Below are 15,116 nucleotides of genomic sequence, written 5' to 3'. Positions count from 1 at the left end.
ATATTTGTACTGACTGAAATAAATTAATTTAAATTCATTAATAAATTAATTAATTCATTCATTCATTCAAAAAATTCATTCCCATAGCTTCTGACTGACCTGCTGAGTCCCTCCAGTATTTTGTTGTGTTGCTTTTGATTTCATTGTAGTTCGAGGGTTGAGGTGATCCCAGAAGATAGTTCATTTATATTTTCCTGAACTTTTTTTGCTGACTTTATAATTTCACATTGTATATAAAAAGATATATAATAAAATAGATCAGTATACTGGGAGAGCTTTTGTTACTTTACATTTGTTACATTTATTTTAGGGGAAAGCAGTGCAGTATATTAGCTGTGAATGTATATCAGCTTAAATTTTGAACATTGTACAGTATGAGTGCTGACTCTGTTGCATCAGTCACTGCTGTCATCTGTGTAATGTTCACCCTCAGAGAAGAATGAGGTCAGAACTTCTGTTTCTTAAATTTGTCTTACCAAACAGAATGTAGAGAAGTAACAACAGATGCTAAACATTGATCTATTGCTCCGGTCTCTTCCTGCATTGCCCCATCACTTCCTGGAAAACTTCTCAAAAACCATGGTTCAATATGCTGTCATCTGTGTGAAGTTCACCCTTAGCAAAGGATGTCATCAGAACTTCAAGTCAAGTCACTTTTATTGTCATTTCGACCATAACTGCTGGTACAGTACACAGTAAAAACAAGACAACATTTTTCAGGACCATGGTGCTACATGAAACAGTACAAAAACTACACTGAACCATGTGAAAACAACACAGAAAGAAACTACACTGGACTACAGACCTACCCAGGACTGCATAAAGTGCACAAAACAGTGCAGGCATTACAATAAATAATAAACAAGACAATAGGGCAGTAAGGTGTCAGTCCAGGCTGTGGGTATTGAGGAGTCTGATAGCTTGGGGGAAGAAACTGTTACATAGTCTGGTTGTGAGAGCCCGAATGCTTCGGTGCCTTTTCCCAGATGGCAGGAAGGAGAAGAGTTTGTATGAGGGGTGCGTGGGGTCCTTCATAATGCTGTTTGCTTTGCGGATGCAGCATGTAGTGTAAATGTCCGTAATGGTGGGAAGAGAGACCCCGATGATCTTCTTAGCTGACCTCACTATCAGCTACAGGGTCTTGCAATCCGAGATGGTGCAATTTCCAAACCAGGCAGTGATGCAGCTGCTCAGGATACTCTCAATACAACCCCTGTAGAATGTGATGAGGATGGGGCGTGGGAGATTGACTCTCCTCAGCCTTTGCAGAAAGTAGAGACGCGGCTGGGCTTTCTTTGCTATTGAGTTGGTGTTGAGGGACCAGGTGAGATTCTCCGCCAGGTGAACACCAAGAAATTTGGTGCTCTTAACAATCTCTACCGAGGAGCCGTCGATGTTCAATGGGGAATGGTCACTCTTTGCCCTCCTGAAATCAACAACCATCTCTTTTGTTTTGTTCACATTCAGAGACAGGTTGTTGGTTCTGCACAAGTCCGTTAGCCGCTGCACCTCCTCTCTGTAAGCTGTTGTTCTTGCTGATGAGACCCACCACAGTCGTGTCATCGGCAAACTTGATGATATGGTTCGAGCTGTGCAGCAGAGTGAACAGCAGTGGACTGAGCACACAGCCCTGGGGGCCCCATGCTCAGTGTGATGGTGTAGGAGATGCTGCACCCGATCCAGGCTGACTGAGGTCTCCCAGTCAGGAAGTCTAGGATCCGGTTGCAGAGGGAGGTGGTCAGGCCCAGTAGGCTCAGCTTTCCAATCAGTTTCTGAGGGATGATTGTGTTGAATGCTGAACTGAAGTCTATGAACAGCATTCAAACGTACGTGTCTTTTTTGTTCAGATGGGTTAGGGCCAGGTGGAGGGTGGTGGCAATGGCGTCATCTGTTGAGTGGTTGGGATGGTACGCAAACTGCAGGGGGTCCAGTGAGGGGGGCAGCTGGGTCTTGATGTGCCTCATGATGAGCCTCTCGAAACACTTCATGATAATCGATGTAAGTGTAACGGGATGGTAGTCATTTAGGCAGGACACTGAAGACTTCTTAGGCACAGTTACGATGGTGGCGGCCTTGAAGGATGTTGGAATGGTGGCACTGCTCAGGGAGATGTTGAAGATGTCAGTGAGAACATCTGCTAGCTGGTCTGCACATCCTCTGAGCACTCTACCAGGAATGTTGTCTGGTCCAGCAGCCTTCTGTGAGTTGACCCTGCACAGGGTTCTTCTCACAACGGCCACAGTGAGACACAGCACCTGGTCATTTGTAGGAGGGGTGCACTTCCTCGCCGCCATGTCAATTTCCACCTGAAAGTGAGCGTAGAAGTTATTCAGTGCATCTGGGAGGGAGGCATCACCCACACAGTCAGGTAATGTTGTCCTGTAGTTGGTGATGTCCTGAATGCACTTCCATAGCGCCACGTGTCGCCACTGTCCTGGAAGTGGCTGTGGATTCACTGGGTCTGTGCACGCTTTGCCCTTCTGATGGACCAGGACAGTTTGGCCTTTGCTGTTGTTAGGGCTGCCTTGTCGCCTGCTCTGAAGGCGGAGTCACAGGTCCTCAGCAGTGCACACACCTCCACGGTCATCCATGGCTTCTGGTTAGCGCGTGCAGTGATGGACTTGGACAGAGTAACATCATCAATGATGTAGCTGGTCACTGATGCTGTGTACTCCTCTAAGTTGGTAGAGTCACCATCGGTTGCCACCACCCTGAACATGTGCCAGTCGGTGTGCTCAAAGCAGTCTTGAAGAGCAAAGATGGCTCCTGCTGGCCAGGTTTTCATCTGCTTCTGAACTGGTCTGGAGCGCCTGATGAGCGGTCTGTATGCTGGGATTAGCAAAAAAGCGATGTGGTCTGAGTAACCGAGGTGGGAACTTCTGTCTTCTTTACTTGTTTTACCAAACAGAACATGGAGAAGTAACAACAGATGCTACATATTGACAGATTGTTCTGGCCTCTTCCTGCATTGCCCCATCACTTCTTGGATATCTTCTCAAAGGTCATTTTTATAAATGTCCTGGATAAGGAAGTGGAGGGATGGGTTAGTAAGTTTGATGATGACAAAAGTTGGGGGTGTTGTGGATAGTGTAGTGGGCTGTCAGAGATTACAGCGAAACATTGATAGGATGCAAAACTGGGCTGAGAAGTGGCAGATGGAGTTCAACCCAGGTAAGTGTGAAGTGGTTTATTTTGGTAGGTCAAATATGATGGCAGGATATAGTCTTAATGGTAAGACTCTTGGCAGTGTGAAGGATCAGAGGGATCTTGGGGTCTGAGTCCATAGAACACTCAAAGTTGCTGCGCAACTTGACTCTGTGGTTAAGAAGGCATTCAGTGTATTGGCCTTCATCAATCGTGTGATTGAGTTTAGGAGCCGAGGGGTAATATTGCAGTAATATAGACCCCTGTTCAGACTCCACTTGGAGTACTGTGCTCAGTTCTGGTCGCCTCACTACTGGAAGGATGTGGAAACCATAGAAAGGGTGCAGAGGAGATTTACAAGGATGTTGCCTGGATTGGGGAGCATGCCTTACGAGAATGGGTTGAGTGAACTAGGTCTCTTCTCCTTGGAGCGACGGAGGATGAGAGGTGTCCTGATAGAGGTGTATAAGACGATGAGAGGCATTGATCGTGTGGATAGTCAGAGACTTTTTCCCAGGACTGAAATGGCTAGTATGAGAGGGTACAGTTTTAAGGTGCTTGGAAGTAGGTACAGGGGAGATATCAGGAGAAAGTTTTTAACGTAGAGAGTGGTGAGTGCGTGGAATGGACTGCCAGTGATTGTGATGGAAGAGGATACGATAGGATCTTTTAAGAGACTCCTGGATAAGTACATGGAGCTTAGAAAAGTAGAGGGCTATGGGTAACTATAGATAATTTCTAAGGTATGGACATAGCTTGTGGGCCGAAGGGCCAGTATTGTGCTGTAGGTTTTCTACGTTTCTAACTATGGTTCAATATGCTGATGAGAACAGGTGCAGAGATCAAAACATCTTCCACAAAGCATTTTTGTTTCAGCAACTTGATCACTGAACAGCAATAACAATTTGATGAAGAAAAGTAAAGCCTTCTTCTGCCATTATGAGGCCATCATCTTATGATCTGAAATGATTGGGCAATGCAGGGAAAGGTTGCAACAGTTTGTTTACTGAGGCATCCATTGGTACTTAACTATATTCTGGTTTTATGAGACAAGTAAAGAGCACAGAAGTCTGAACAGAGACTCAAGGCGGCAATTGTTGCCAAAAGTGCTTCTACTAAGTATTAAGTTGAAGGGGTGAATACTTTTGCATTAATTATTTTGTGTTTTATATTTCAAATAATTTACATCATTTTGTAGAGATCTGCTTTCAGATGCAGAAGTGTCCATAAATCAGGGCTTCATAACCTGGGGCGGAACTGTATCGTCTTTTATCTTACACATTATTCATCTGAGCAGATCTGCTTTCTAAACTGACAGTCTTCCACCTTTTGGAGGAGGGGTACCTGACCTGAAACTGGATTCAATGAAAGGTCTTGGCCCAAAACATCCACTGCTAATTCCTTTATATAGATGCTGCTGAGTTCATCCAACACTTGTGAGTGTTCAATCAGTATATAGGGGGACGTTTGAAAATCTGGCTGAATGGGGTCACAACAACTATCTCTCACTCAACATCAGCAAAATCAAAGACTGCATTAGGAGGTATTCAGAGGTCCATGAGCCAGCACTCAGCAGGGGATCAGAGTTGGAAAGGGTCAGGAACTTTAAATTCCTTGGCATTATTATTTTAGAGGATCTGTCCTGGGTCCAGCTTGTTACCTGCCATTACATAGAAAGCACAGCAGTGCATTATTTACTGAAAAATAATTCATTAGTGACAGTCTGAGAGGGGAAAGCGAAGGAGAGTAGACAGGTAGTGCAGAGCACCCCTGTAGCCATTCCCCTGAATAATAAGTTTACTGTCCTGGATGCTGTTGGTGAGGACGCCTAACCAGGTATGAGCCATGGTGGCAGGGCCTCTGGCACTGAGTCTGACCCTGTGGTGCAGAAGGATGGGACGGAGAAGAGGAGAGCTGTCGTCATTCGAGACTCTATAGTCAGGGGAGCAGACAGGAGATTTTGTGGATGTGAGAAGGACACCCACATGGTTTGTTGCCTCCCGGGTGCCAGGGTCCGGGATGTCTCTGACTGGGCGCATGACACTGGGTACGAGAACAAAAGCAACCAGAAGTCGTGATACATGTTGGTACCAATGACATAGGCAGGAAGAGGGATGAGGTCCTGAAGTGTGAGTTTCGGGAACTAGGCGGAAGGCTGAAGAACAGGACCTCAAGGGTGGCGTTCTCAGGATTGCTGCCAGTGCTACGTGATAGTGATGGTAAGAATTAGAGGAGATGACAGTTGAATGCATGGCTGAGGAGTTGGTGCAGGGCACAGGGTTTTAGATTTTTGGATCTTTGGGATTTCTTCTGGGGAAGGTGGAACCTGTACAAATTGGATGGGTTGCACCTGAACTCGAGGGGGAACAATATCCTTGCAGGTAGGTTTGCTGGCATGGTTCGGGAGGGTTTAAACTAATTTGCAAGGGGGATGGGACCCGGAGCGACAGAGCAGTGAAAGAAGTGCATGGAGTAAAGCCAGATGTAACATATAGAGAGGCTTTGAGGAAAGAGAAGCAGAATAAAGGGTGTAAAGGTAGTAAGGTAGAAGAGCTAAAGTATGTGTGCTTCAAATGCAAGAAGCATCAGGAACAAAGGTGATGAACTGAGAGCTTGGATACATACATGGAATTATGATGTAGTGGCCATTACGGAGACTTGGCTGGCACCAGGGCAGAAATGGATTCTCAATATTCCTGGATTTCAGTGCTTTAAAAGGGATAGAGAGGGGGGAAAGGGGAGGAGGGGTGGCATTACTGGTCAGGAATTCTATTACAGCTGCAGAAAGGGTGGGTAAGGTAGCAGGATTCTCTTTTGAGTCAGTATGGGTGGAGGTCAGGAACAGGAAGGGAGCAGTTACTCTACTGGGGGTATTCTCTAGACCCCCTGGTAGCAGCAGAGATACCGAGGAGCAGATTGGGAGGCAGATTTTGGAAAGGTGCAAAAATAACAGGGTTATCATGGGTGACTTTAACTTCCCTAATATTGATTGGCACTTGATTAGTTCCAAGGGTTTAGATGGGGCAGAGTTTGTTATGTGTGTCCAGGATGGATTCCTGTCACAGTATGTTGACAGGCCAACTAGGGGGAATGCCATACTAGATCTAATATTAGGTAACGAACAGGGTCAGGTCACAGATCTCTCAGTGAGTGAGCACCTGGGGGACAGTGACCACCATTCTCTGGCCTTTAGCATTATCATGGAAAAGGATAGAATCAGAGAGGACAGGAACATTTTTAATTGGAGAAGGGCAAATTATGAGGCTATAAGGCTAAAACTTGCAGGTGTGAATTGGGATGATGTTTTTGCAGGGAAATGTATTATGGACATGTGGTCAATGTTTAAGGATCTTTTGCAGGATGTTAGGGATAAATTTGTCCCGGTGAGGAAGATAAAGAATGGTAGGATGAAGGAACCATGGGTGACAAGTGAAGTGGAAAATCTAGTCAGGTGGAAGAAGACAGCATACATGAGGTTTAGGAAGCAAGGATCAGATGGGTCTATTGAGGAATATTGGGTAGCAAGAAAGGAGCTTAAGGGCTGGGAAGAGCAAGAAGGGGGCATGAGAAGGCCTTGGTGAGTAGGGTAAAGGAAAACCACAAGGCATTCTTCAATTATGTGAAGAACAGGAGTGAAGGTAGGACGGATTAGAGATAAAAGTGGGAAGATGTGCCTGGAGGCTGTGGAAGTGAGCAAGGTCCTCAATGAATACTTCTTTTCGGTATTCACCACTGAGAGGGAACTTGATGACGGTGAGGACAATATGAGTGGGGTTGATGTTCTGGAGCATGTTGATATTAAGGGAGAGGAGGTGTTGGAGTTGTTAAAATACATTAGGATGCATAAGTCCCCGGGGCCTGACGGAATATTCCCCAGGCTGCTCCACGAGGCGAGGGAAGAGATTTCTGAGCCTCTGGTAATAGGATCTTTATGTCCTCGTTGGCCACTGGAATGGTACTGGAGAATTGGAGGGAGGCGAATGTTGTCCCCTTGTTCAAAAAAGGTAGTAGTGATAGTCCAGGTAATTATAGACCAGTGCACCTTACGTCTGTGGTGGGAAAGCTGTTGGAAAAGATTCTTAGAGATAGGATCTATGGGCATTTAGAGAATCATAGTCTGATCAGGGACAGTCAGCATGGCTTTGTAAAGGGCAGATAATGCCTAACAAGCCTGATAAACAATAGACAATAGACAATAGGTGCAGAAGTAGACCATTCAGCCCTTCGAGCCCGCACCGCCATTTTGAGATCATGGCTGATCAATTGCTATCAATACTCGGTTCCTGCCTTGTCCCCATATCCCTTGATTCCCCTATCCATAAGATACCTATCTAGCTCCTTCTTGAAAGCATCCAGAGAATTGGCCTCCACTACCTTCTGAGGCAGTGCATTCCAGACCCCCACAACTCTCTGGGAGAAGAAGTTTTTCCTTAACTCTGTCCTAAATGACCTACCCCTTATTCTCAAACCATGCCCTCTGATACTGGACTCTCCCAGCATCTGGAACATATTTCCTGCCTCTATCTTGTCCAATCCCTTAATAATCTTATATGTTTCAATCAGATCCCCTCTCAATCTCCTTAATTCCAGCGTGTAGAAGCCCAGTCTCTCTAACCTCTCTGCGTAAGACAGTCCAGACATTCCAGGAATTAACCTTGTGAATCTACGCTGCACTTCCTCTACAGCCAGGATGTCCTTCCTTAACCCTGGAGACCAAAACTGTACACAATACTCCAGGTGTGGTCTCACCAGGGTTCTGTACAAATGCAAGAGGATTTCCTTGCTCTTGTACTCAATTCCCTTTGTAATAAAGGCCAACATTCCATTAGCCTTCTTTACTGCCTGCTGCACTTGCTCATTCACCTTCAGTGACTGATGAACAAGGGCTCCGAGATCACTTTGTATTTCTCCCTTACCCAACTCTACACCATTCAGATAATACCCTGCCTTCCTGTTCTTACTCCCAAAGTGGATAACCTCACACTTATTCACATTAAACGTCATCTGCCAAGTATCTGCCCATTCACCCAGCCTATCCAAGTCACCCTGAATTCTCCTAACATCCTCATCACATGTCACACTGCCACCCAGCTTAGTATCATCAGCAAATTTGCTGATGTTATTTTCTATGCCTTCATCCAAATCGTTAACATAAATGGTAAACAGCTGTGGTCCCAATACCGAGCCCTGTGGCACCCCACTAGTCACCACCTGCCATTCCGAGAAACACCCATTCACCGCTACCCTTTGCTTTCTATCTGCCAACCAGTTTTCTATCCATGTCGATGCCTTCCCCCCGATGCCCTGAGCTTTGATTTTACCCACCACTCTTCTATGTGGGACCTTATCAAATGCCTTCTGAAAATAGAGTTCTTTGAGGAGGTGACCAGGCATATAGATGAGGGTAGTGCAGTGGATGGGATCTACATGGATTTTAGTAAGACATTTAACGAGGTTCCACATGGTAGGCTTATACAGAAAGTCAGAAGGCATGGGATCCAGGGAAGTTTGGCCAGGTGGATTCAGAATTGGCTTGCCTGCAGAAGGCAGAGGGTTGTGGTGGAGGGAGTACATTCATATTGGAGGGTTGTGTCCCACAAGGATCTGTTCTGGGACCTCTACTTATCGTGATTTTTATTAAGAACCTGGATGTGGGGGTAGAAGGGTGGGATGGCAAGTTTGCAGATGACACAAAGGTTGGTGATGTTGTAGATAGTGTAGAGGATTGTCGAAGATTGCAGAGAGACATTGATAGGATGCAGAAGTGGGCTGAGAAGGGGCAGATGGAGTTCAACTTGGAGAAGTGTGAGGTGGTACACTTTGGAAGGACAAACTCCAAGGCAGAGTACAAAGTAAGTGGCAGGATACAATCTCATCCTCACCGCAGAAATCCACACCAGGCTTACTTCCCTCACAGGAAAATAGCCACTCACAGGAGACCTTGCCCACGCCCAGGATTACGGCTGCACAGGTGGAAGGTCAACTGAGGAAGATCTGTACCAGCAAGGCGGCTGGACCGGATGGAGTTTCCCCACGATTACTGAGGGCCTGTGCGACTGAGCTGGGAGAACCACTACAGCGCATCTTCAACATGAGCCTGGAGCAGAGAAGAGTACCCAGACAGTGGAAAACATCCTGTATTGTCCCGGTACCGAAGAAACCACAACCAAAGGAGTTGAATGACTTCAGACCTGTTGCCTTGACATCGCACGTGATGAAGACCATGGAGCGGCTGATAATACAGAATCTGAGGCCACAAACCAGGCACGCCCAGGATCCTCTTCAGTTTGCGTATAAGGAGAAGGTGGGAGTGGAGGATGCTATCACGTATTTGCTGCACAAATCACTCTCTCACCTGTGAGGATTACATTCCTTGACTTCTCCAGTGCCTTTAACACCATCCAGCCCAAGATCTTAAGGCACAAACTAACGGAGATGGGAGTAGACTCTCACATGGTGGATTGGATAGTGGACTACTTGACAGATAGACCTCAGTATGTGCGGTTGGGAGACTGTAGGTCTGACACGGTGGTCAGCAGCACAGGAGCGCCGCAGGGAACCGTACTCTCTCCGGTCCTGTTCACCCTGTACACATCAGACTTCCAATATAACTCAGAGTCCTGCCATGTGCAGAAGTTCGCTGATAACACGGCCATAGTGGGGTGTGTCAGGAATGGACAGGAGGAGGAGTATAGGAAACTGATACAGGACTTTGTGATATGGTGCAACTCAAACTACCTGCGTCTCAATATCACCAAGACCAAGGAGATGGTGGTGGACTTTAGGAGATCTAGGCCTCATATGGAGCCAGTGATCATTAATGGAGAATGTGTGGAGCAGGTTAAGACCTACAAGTATCTGGGAGTACAGTTAGACGAGAAGCTAGACTGGACTGCCAACACAGATGCCTTGTGCAGGAAGGCACAGAGTCGACTGTACTTCCTAAGAAGGTTGGCGTCATTCAATGTCTGTAGTGAGATGCTGAAGATGTTCTAAAGGTCAGTTGTGGAGAGCGCCCTCTTCTTTGTGGTGGCGTGTTGGGGAGGAAGCATTAAGAAGAGGGACGCCTCACGTCTTAATAAGCTGGTAAGGAAGGCGGGCTCTGTCGTGGGCAAAGTACTGGAGAGTTTAACATCGGTAGCTGAGCGAAGGGCGCTGAGTAGGCTACGGTCAATTATGGATAACTCTGAACATCCTCTACATAGCACCATCCAGAGACAGAGAAGCAGTTTCAGCGACAGGTTACTATCGATGCAATGCTCCTCAGACAGGATGAAGAGGTCAATACTCCCCAATGCCATTAGGCTTTACAATTCTACCGCCAGGACTTAAGAACTTTTTAAAAGCTATTATTAATGCTTTTTGAGATGGTGATTTAGATGCATATCATATTTTTTTTTTACTGAGTTAAGTATTGTATGTAATTAGTTCTGCTACAACAAGTGTATGGGACATTGGAAAAAAAGTTGAATTTCCCCATGGGGATGAATAAAGTATCTATCTATCTATCTATCTATCTATCTAGTGTGGAGGAGCAGAGGGATCTGGAGATACATGTCCACAGATCCCTGAAATTTGCCTCACAGGTAGATAGGGTAGTTAAGAAAGCTTATGGGGTGTTAGCTTTCAAAAGTCAAGGGATAGAGTTTAAGAGACGCAATGTAATGATACAGCTCTATAAAACTCTAGTTAGGCCACACTTGGAGTATTGTGTCCAGTTCTGGTCGCCTCACTATAGGAAGGATGTGGAAGCATTGGAAAGGGTACAGAGGAGATTTGCCAGGATGCTGCCTGGTTTAGAGAGTATGCATTATGATCAGAGATTAAGGGAACTAGGGCTTTACTCTTTGGAGAGAAGGAGGATGAGAGGAGACATGATAGAGGTGTACAAGATATTAAGAGGAATAGACAGAGTGGACAGCCAGTGCCTCTTCCCCAGGGCATCACTGCTCAGTACAAGAGGACATGGTTTTAAGGTAAGGGGAGGGAAGATCAAGGGGGATATTAGAGGAAGGTTTTTCACTCAGGGAGTGGTTGGTGCGTGGAATGCACTGCCTGAGTCAGTGGTGGAGGCAGATACACTAGTGAATTTTAAGAGACTACTAGATAGGTATATGGAGGAATTTAAGGTGGCGGTTTATATGGGAGGCAGGGTTTGAGGGTTAGCACAACATTGTGGGCCGAAGGGCCTGTAATGTGCTGTACTATTCTATGTTCTTTGTTAAACTGTCATCTGAAGCTTTGACGAAGTTCTATAGATGCACAGTGGAGTGTAGTCTTACTGGTTGCATCATGGCATGGTATGGAAACACTAATGTCCTTGAATGGATAAACCTATAAAAGGTAGTGGATAAAGTCCAGTTGATCACAGATAAACCCCTCCTCACTGTGGAGCACATTGACACACTAAAAACAGCATCCATCATCAACTAGGCCATGCTCTCTTCTTCCTGTTGTTGTTAGGAGGCAGGTACAGGAGCCTCATGTCCCACACCACCAGGATCAGGAACAGATATTACCCCTTAACCATCAGGCCTCGGAACCAGAGTGGATAATTTCACTTATCACTGAACTGATTCCACAACCTCTGGACTCACATTCAAGGATTCTACAGCTCATAAACAGAAAATACTCAGCAGATGCTGGGGTCAGAGCAACACGTTATGCATTCTATAATTCACGTTCTCAAATATTATTATGTTTTTCTTTTAGTATTTCCACATTTTCTTTCTTTTACTCATTGGTTATTTGTTTGTTTTTGTTTGTGTGCAGTTTTCATTGATTCTACTGTTTCTCTGTATTTACGCTGAATGCCTGAAAGGAAATGAAATCGTATATGGTGACATATAGAGTATGTCCTTTAATAATAAGTTTAGTTTCCTTTCTGAGAATGATACAATCAGTTGATCAACATATTATTAAAAATGATTGAAATTGGATGCATTTCCAGTCAAGATTCAAAGGTCTTAAAGATGAATGAACAATGGAATTAAATTTGGGCATTGACCAAAATGAGTGGTTACAGCTTGATGCAGCTTGCAATGGTCAATGGGGTGTGAATCTGCAAATGGAAGGTGCTACTTTTCTCAGAAAAACATGTAAATGTAACCAATGGATGTACAAATAGCCTGAAAGCTGTGACATGAAGGGAGCTGTTTGCAAATGTAAACATGATCTCTGCATGATAACAAAGTGCAAAATATTGAAGGATTCTTTGTAATCAGATAATGATGTGGTTTTTTTTCACACAGTGGATCAGAAAGAGAATAAATAAGACCAAAGGCCATCATTACATTGAAAACTGAGGCAGGTCACTATAATGCAGCAAGTTTCAACATGGATTAAAACTGCTATCTACACAGCAGTTTTGAGTTTAGTTTAGTTGTACATCTTTCAACTTTGATCAAGATGATGTCATTTTCTTTGATTAATAAGACAGAGGATTACATGTTAATCTGTCATGTTTCAGTAACAGACAGACTGTAGCTTCAAGATCAGGCAGCTGAATCAGCATGGATAACTTCACTCTCCTCAACACTGAACTGATCATTAAACACAATGGGCTCACTTTCAAGGACTTTCCTCCACTCATGTCCTCAGTATTTCCTTCCTGTCCATGTAGCCCATTTGTTTCCACTGAAACTGAATTTGGTGACCACAGCACCAACACATTGTGTGACTGACTTACTGCTGTAGAGGAGCAATCAATTGTGATCACCTTTCTTACAACTCCTGTTACCCCATCTCTCCATCTCCAGAATTCCATCTCTCTGTAACCAAAAGTAAACTGAAATTGAAAGCAAAATTCTTGAGGATCTGAAGACAATTCACAATTGGAATGAATGAGGGTGAGAGACAACATGATAGAGCTGTATAAGATGATCAGAGGCATAGATTGAGCAGATATCCAGAGAATATCTCAGGGCAGAAATGGCTAATGTGTGGGGGAATAATTTCAAAGTGATTGGAGGAAAGGATTGAGAGGGTGTCAGAGGTATGTTCTTGACACAGAGAGGTGGGTGCACGGAAAGCCTTGCCAGGAGTGATGGTAGAGGCAGATACTTTTAAAAAAACTCTTAGATAGGCTTATGGATGATAGGGGAGCTTTAGAAGGGAAGGATTAGATTGATCTTATAGTAACACACAATTAATGGAAAAACTTAGCAGGCCAGGCAGCATGTATAGAAACAGGTACTGTCTACGTTTCAGGCTCCTCTCCCCTCCAATTCAGCATCCACTCCCCAATTTTCAGGAACAGTAATTACCCTTCAACCATCAGACTCCTGAACCGATGTGGAACACTTCAGCTCTGAATTGAGTCTGAACCCATGGAATCAGTCTCACTTTCAGGGATTCTGCAGCTCACACTCTCAGAATAAAAATAATGTATTATCATGTGTATTTTCATTTGCACTATTTGTCTTCTTTTAAGCAGCTTGGTTGTTTGTCTGACTTCTTTTAAGTAGGTTTACACAAATTCTATCACATTGGTTTATTTTTCTCTAAATGCCTGAAATGAAATGAATCTCACGGTAGTAAACAGTGACATAAACGTACTTTGACAGTAAATTTACTTTGACTAGTGCAGCACTTTGTCAAAGGCCTTCTGAAAATCTAAGTAAACAACATCCACTGATGGACAAAGTCTTCTTTCTCTATGCAGCCTGTTAATTCCTTAAGGAATTCCAAGAAATTTGTCAGGGTAGATTTCTCCTTAAGCAAATTATGCTGACTTCAGCCTATTTTACCATCTATCTACAAGTACTCAGATTCTAACATCTTACCAACCAATGCAGTCAGGTTAATTGGCCTGTAATTTCCTGCTTTTTGTCTCTCTCCCTTCTTAAATAGAGGACTGTAATTTTCCGGTCCTCTGGAACCATACTTGAAAATACATTACTCATGCCTCCACAATCTTTTCAGTTACCTCAATCAGAACCCTTGGGTATAGACCAGGTAACTGACCCTGTTTCACAATGCCCTCTCTCTTATTTACACTATCTTGCTCTCTCCACTCAGATTCAATGCAGAATTTTGACCCAAACCATCAACAACTCCTTTCCGTCTGACAGATGCTGCTTGGCCTGCTGAGTTCCACCAGGGCTTTTCTCTGAAATCCAGAATCTGACATCTTTAGTGCTACACATTTGCAAGTACTGTTCTGGAAATGATGCAAGACCCGCAAACCTGTACTGATTATAAAAATGTCCCATGCTGGTTGTCACTCACCGGGTAGGAAACTTATCAGAAGAATCAAAATCCACATCACGGAGTCCTGGTCAGCACTTGTCTGTTTACAGAGTGAAATTACTGTTGAATAAAAATGAGGCGGAAGGAGGCAGGAAGTCTGATCATGAAACCACACTGAGCCAACTTTGGCTGACATGTGATCATATGCAAAGCAACACACAAAATTCTGGAGGAACTCAGCAGGTCAGGCAGCACCTATGGAAATGAACATACAGTCAATGTTTCAGACTGAGATCCTTTATCAGGTCTGAAAAGGAAAGGGGAAGGCACCAGGATGAAAAGATGGAGTGAAGGGATGCAGGCTAGCTGGAAAGTGATAAGTGAAGTCAAGTGGGAGGGTAAGGTAAAGGACTGGAGAGGAAGGAATCTCGTAGGAGAGCACAGTGGAACATAGAAAAAACAGTAGGAGTGTACCCAGGAGTTCGTTTTAGGAAGGTGGGATGATGTAAATGGCCAGAATATCAAAAGCTAGTAATTAAAATTAAACAAAATAAAAGACAATTCACACCGACTGATAGAAATGATGAGAAAAGTTGAATTGTTAGACACCAGCAACAGTAGACGTTATAATCTGGAGAAAAATATATACTGCTGGAGGTGTCAGGAAGCAGGGTTTGAAACTGAAGTGTTGACCATTCTGCATCTGCTGATGCTGTCTGACTCCCTAGGTTCCTCAGGGAGTGTGTTTTCTTGTGAGTTAAAATGTCAGCCGTGATGAGTCA

General features: G+C 44.5%; 1 protein-coding gene across 1 annotated transcript in view; it reads right to left on the bottom strand.

Moving 5' to 3' along the window:
* Nucleotides 1-14,456, bottom strand: part of LOC140717283 (polymeric immunoglobulin receptor-like) — a 63,197-nt gene extending 48,741 nt beyond the window's left edge. The window contains exon 1 of the mRNA XM_073030719.1: nucleotides 14,374-14,456. The gene's annotated coding sequence lies outside the window, so the exon portion shown is untranslated. The remainder of the gene's footprint in view (nucleotides 1-14,373) is intronic.
* Nucleotides 14,457-15,116: the final 660 nt, after the last annotated feature.

The sequence above is a fragment of the Hemitrygon akajei genome, chromosome 27, assembly GCF_048418815.1.
Source record: "Hemitrygon akajei chromosome 27, sHemAka1.3, whole genome shotgun sequence".
Taxonomy (NCBI): domain Eukaryota; kingdom Metazoa; phylum Chordata; class Chondrichthyes; order Myliobatiformes; family Dasyatidae; genus Hemitrygon; species Hemitrygon akajei.
The sequence above is the reverse complement of the archived record's forward strand: the minus strand, read 5'-3'. Positions and strand labels throughout refer to the sequence as shown.